Source organism: Grampus griseus (assembly GCF_964374135.1).
Source record: "Grampus griseus genome assembly, chromosome: 12".
NCBI lineage: Eukaryota > Metazoa > Chordata > Mammalia > Artiodactyla > Delphinidae > Grampus > Grampus griseus.
The window spans coordinates 75,335,473-75,341,472 of NC_139006.1; positions in this window are offsets into that span (position 1 = coordinate 75,335,473).

A 6,000-nucleotide genomic window follows, 5' to 3' on the forward strand; every position below is an offset into this window, starting at 1 on the left:
TTTCTGACTGATCTTCGACTTCAAGATTATGCCCAAGCAAACCACACTGGAAGCTGATGTATTGCAACGAGGCTGGCGACTCACCAGAATCAAACCAGGGCAGACCTTTGACAGATCTGTCCCCTCGGCTGAGAGACGAAGCCCGGGGCTGGGCTCAAAGCGTCTACATCCAGCCCATGGATTCCTGGACCTCCCAGCTTGGTCAGAGGCTCGGGATGGGAGGTGAGAAGTACAGGGACTCATTTCCCCTCTGCTGACTGTCATACTGCCATTCCTGATACTATCTAAACACTCCAAGCCACAATTTAAATAAAAATCAGCATTAAACAAAAAGGCTGAGATTTTGTTTACATGCCTGGAAAGGTCATTACCAGAGGAGATGAAATGGCCTGACCCTTTGGCTCGCCTCTGGGTCCATAAGCTCTTATACCTTATACATGTTCTCGCCTCATAAATCCCTTAAAATTCAATGGGCTCACAAATTTGCCAGATCTGCTGAGAAAGAGGACCTGGGAACAGACTCTCAGATGGTACATGGAAAGAAGCCCCCGTCTCCCTTCTACACCAGGTGAAGATGGAGGGGTGTCAGCAATTCCTGAAAACCTCTGCCCTGAGGGACTTCAGACAGGAACAGAAAAATTAAGGGGACTTTGGACGATTTCTACCAGCAGAAGTCTGGGAAATGACCAGGTCAGGTATTTGCTGAGCTATTTAATGAGGCTGCACAAGCAATAAGAAGAGGTTGATAGGGTTTTAGTGTCACTGAGGTTTCCAGGGCGAATTAAAGAAAGCAGTGAAGTAAGAGGAGAGTGGATTTAAAAATTAACCTGTGTGTGAATGTACTATGTTCGGAACAGGAATTAAAAAGCAAACAAGGATTAATTGACCCCTTCCTTCCCCAGAAGCAGGGCACTGGCATTTCAGGAGCAAAATTGATTGGTTGAGAGTTCTTTCAGCTAGGTAATTACACCAGGAAGCCGATCAATACTCAGTAGCTGGGATTTAGAATCCCACTGACAAGCTACAGAAGAATCCAGAAAGGAAGCTGAGAATGGCTGTTTGGTTCAGACACGATTGGATCTTAAATGTTTCTGAGTAAAAAAAATAAAATAAAAAATAGTGCTTTGCTCTCCTCTCTTGCTTTAAAAACCCTTTTGATTCAGTATTAACCCAAAATAAGGATTCCCACTCAAAGCAGTTCCCTTGGTGGCAGGTGACGGATGAAAAGGGCCCAATCTGTGATTACGTGGTTCACTTATGCAACCGCAATTAAGCTGCCTGTGAAGTTCACGTAGCTAAATAAAAATTACAACCAAGTTACTTATTAGCTACCTTGAACCTGCCTCCCTGAGAGCTGGAGGGGTGGCGAGAGAGCCAATTTCCAAGTGAGCTGGAGTGATCTGCCTTGCTGTCTGTTGTGCTCAGATGGGTCCTGAGCGTCCTGTGCATGACTGAACAACCAGGCCCAGAGATGTCTCAAGACTCATCAGATTAGTAGACCCACCAGCAACCTGCCAAAATGCTCAGGTCCTAATCAGAGGAACCTGATCTAACTCTCCTACAAATAAGTGATGCGCCCCAGGCCCTTCTCTCCTGCACACATCAGATGAAAGTGGGACATATCAGGCAAAGGACAAAGGCAAAAGCCAAAAGGGTTTTCTTCAAAGCACAGGAAGGGGGGAAGCTCTGTTATAGGGGAGGGTTTAGGGCATAGACATTGCCAAGGCTGTTTCACCTGTCACTGCTGTTTGTTGTTCTCGAGATTCTCTGGGGAAGAGGTGCAGTGGGAGGAACATCTAGGGGTAACAGCTCACAATTGGCCCAGTGACCATGGCCATCGCTCAAGCACTCATTCGGGATTTCCAGGATTCCTGGGACTTCTGGAGGAGCCAGTTTCTCCCACCTCTTGTTTGAAAATTCATGGATTGCACTAGATACATAGCAGTTTGGCTTTCTGGCAGGGAAAAATGAAGGAGACGACCCTATAGCAAAAGACTCTTGGAGACACAAATGGCTAAAACATAGGAAAACACACAAGAGAAGGCAACTCATTTTATCCAAGGAGGGAGAGATCCTTATAGGGTATGAGCAAGTGAGTTGTATCTTGGAGGATCCATATTATAAAATTCTAGAGTCATTCATAGAGACAGAAAGCAGAGCATTGGTTACCAGGGGCTGGAGGGAGGGGATGTGGGGAGTTAGTGTTTAATGGACACAAAGTTTCAGTATAGAATGATGAAAACTTTCTGGAGATGGATGGTGGTGATGCTTGCACAACTATGTGAATGTATTTCGTGCCCTTGAACTGTGCACTTAAAAACGTAAATTTTATGTTAGATGTATTTTACCATAATAAAAATAAATTTGAGAGGCATGCAATGACAATGTAATTTCCTGTGTAATTCATATACATAGACATATAGTCTACTGCTAAGTTTTCTCCATGTTTTTTAAAAAACATTGCTAAGGCAGGGGGAGGGAGAAATTAGGAGTTTTGGATTAGCAGATGCAAACTACTATTTTTATAAAATGGTTAAACAACAAGGCCCTACTATATGGCACAGGGAACTACATTCAATATATTGTAATAAACTATAATGGAAAAGAAAAACAAACAAAAACATTGCTGAGGGACACCCAAAAGATAAAGACCTCAAGGTGTCGGAGATGCTCCTGTATCCATTCAAGCTAAAGGCGTTTGTGTGAAACACTTCCCAAAGAACATGTCATCCGAGGTCCCTGTGTCCTCAGCCTGCTGTGTGTGCATCTGCGCCCTGTGCCCTGCACCCTCCCTATGTCCAGGCAGGGCTGCCAAAGAGCCAGAGTTTGTCTTCTTGACCCTTAGTCGCCCCTGCCCTTTCTGCTTTTCTTTTCTTTTCTTTTTTTTTTTTTTTTTTTGCGGTACGCGGGCCTCTCACTGTTGCGGCCTCTCCCGTTGCGGAGCACAGGCTCCGGACGCGCAGGCTCAGCGGCCATGGCTCACGGGCCCAGCCGCTCCGCGGCATGTGGGATCTTCCCGGACCGGGGTACGAACCCGCGTCCCCTGCATCGGCAGGCGGACTCTCAACCACTGCGCCACCAGGGAAACCCTCTTTCTGCTTTTCTTATCCAGTCATCAGTCTCTTTTCTTTCCTCATTTCAGAAAGGGATCTAATACATTCATTCACACAGAGGTATAAGGGTCTAAGAAGATTTATACAGCCCACCTGCAAATATTTACATTTAACTGGAAGCTAAGCTTTGAGCAAGAAGAGTTAAAATACAGAAATGGGAACAGAGTTTGCAGCCTCTCCAACTATTCCCCCCAGGCTGTGTTTTTATGCCTCAAAATCAGATTCTGCCTGCATGTCTCAGATAACCTTAGAAATGTCTTTTCCACAGTCTCTTTCCCTGGTCAGTTTCTCTGTCAGGCGCTACTTTCAGAAGCCCAGACCATGCTCTCGCCCATCAGCCCTCTTGGCCAGAGCCCTGCACCAAGTTAAGTTGTTCACTGGGCACAGAAATGTCTCCAAGGCACCTTCTAAATCTGCCAAGGCCAATTTAGAAACAGAAGGCTGAAGGCAAATGGAAAAGTTGGGAGAGCACTCGTGGAGAACAGAGCTGGCCTGGGCCTCAAGGCAATTTATTACCAATCCAGTGAGTGGCTGCAACCAAACAGGACGCTGGCAAAGAGCACATGGAAAGTTCTATCTTCACTCAAGCCTGTAGCCTGTCCTAGAACAAAGGAGCAAAGGTTCCTTAAACATAAACACAGCTGACTCTCTGGAGGGAAAGACAGTCTCTCTTTTATATCTGCAAAACCAGAACCAGCAGGGGCTGGGCCCAGGAATCTGTATTTTTACAAGCCTCCTCAGGAGGGCTGATGGTCTAAATTAAAGTGACGACAAATAAAAAGCCAAAATAGGGTGGTTTTGTGTTCGCTTTTGTTCAATGTTGGTGTGCATATCAACAATAAAGAATGTGATATTCATCTTATTTATTGACTTATTTCTTAAAACAGCAGGAAGATGCTGAGACAGGAGACTCTGCTCAACATGGCAGTTCCAAATGATCACAAAGGACCTGTTGTTTCACAGTGTAAGAGTCACCAACTGTCAAGGCCAACAAAAATATGTTCTACGGCTTTGGTTTCCCTCTACTTTGCCCTGACGCATGGAAAACCCTTTTACCCAAGCCAAGTTATAGGGCAGAAGATATATTTTGTTTCTGAATGTGGGAGTGTAGGTTTGGGGGTAAAACAGAAGGCTGAAAGTAGAAGGGAGGCTCCAAGGAAGTCTGCGACCTGGAGAGTAAGCTATGGGGACACCTTGGAATTCTACACAGAATGGTCCTACACAGATTCAGGGGAGGGGCTCCTTCTGAGACAGAGAAGCCATACCTCTCTCATGTGCAGATCAGTGTGAGCACCTGTCTTAGTCTGTTGGTGCTGCCGTAACAGAATCTCACAGACTAGGTGGCTTGTAAGCAGCAGGAATGTGTTTCTCACAGCTCTAGAGGCTGCAAGTCTGAGATCAGTGTACCAGCATGGTTGGGTGAGGGCCCTCTTCTAGGTCACAGACTTCTTGTATCCCACATGTAGAAGGGGAGAAATAACTCTTTGGGGTCTCTTTTATAAGGGCACTAATCCCATTCATGGAGGCTCCACCCTCATGACCTAACTACCTCCCCAAGGCCCCACCTCCTAACATCATCACCTTTGGAGTTTAGGATTTCAACATATGAATTTGGAGGGACACAAACATTCAGACTGTAGCAGCACCGATCACATGGGTGAAAGGCCCCCCCTGTGAGGGGCCAGTCCGTCTCATCTGAGGGCAGCTACCCCACCATCTTTCACAGTCAGCTTCCTCCTCCTGGTTCCTCTTTCCTTTTACATCAACCGCTTTACTCTCTCCCCTAACCTCCCATTTCTCTCAGTCATCCAGCCTCAAAACCTTTGAGTTGATGAGGCATAATGAAAAGAGAAATTGACTTGGGGTCTGACAACCTGAATCCAGATCCCAACACCATGAATTTTGGGCCATGTGACTTTGGACAAGTCAATGACACTTTTTTGTAGCTCATGCCTCAGTTTCTAGTAACTGCCTAGTCCACCCCATGGGGCTATTGTAGGAATCAAAATGAGCTATATGAAATGCACATTTTATATCTCCATGTACATATGATCTTGTATTTGACATAACCTCTCAGTTGCCACCCTATGTGATGAGTCACCAAGTCCTGCTGATTCTGCTCTCTTTGGGTCCCTCCCATACATTTTTGCTTTTCCATTTTCATTGCTACCACTGCCTTCCTAACCTACTCGTTCAAGTTGACCTGAACCAATGGTTGTTCACTGTTACAGTATTAGGGTTTTAGCCTCTGTCAGCATTCAGTGGCTGGAGGAAATGAGGGTCATAATCTCCTCTCCCTCTGCCTCTCGACCAGGTGGCCTGTCACAATAAAAGCAAGTCTAGAGCCGAATTCTGACACATAGAGGCACTTATCAGCCAGCAGGAACAAACACCAGACCGCCTGGTTTGTAAGCTCTGCGAAGTCCCAGCTCTCCATCCTTTCGCTCGAAAAAGCGGATGTGACAAGAAGCTAGCAGCGAGATTCAGTTAATTGGTCAGATGACAGAATTCTCTTTAAGCAGATAGACACAGAATCTAGTGGAATTCTAAGGTCCAGAGGCCATTCCAAAGGACACGAGCTGCTTATACTCTGCTCCTGCGAAGGCAAGGATGCCTGTACAACTTGTCTACCAATCCAACAAATACGACTCATTCCAACAACAAAAAAATAAAATCTAATGCCCAGTATGCTAATTAATACACCTTCTGATGTCCACTGGAAATACATATAACTGAAGCGTTAGCGTCAAGCTCTGGAATATGTTAGAACTACTCTTAAATAATCCAAGAGTACTAGGAAACTTCAGATGTTAAATAACTATGCCTAGGGTAGCAATTAAATAAACTCAAATACACACTATCATCGCACTGTTTAAACAGAGTTCTT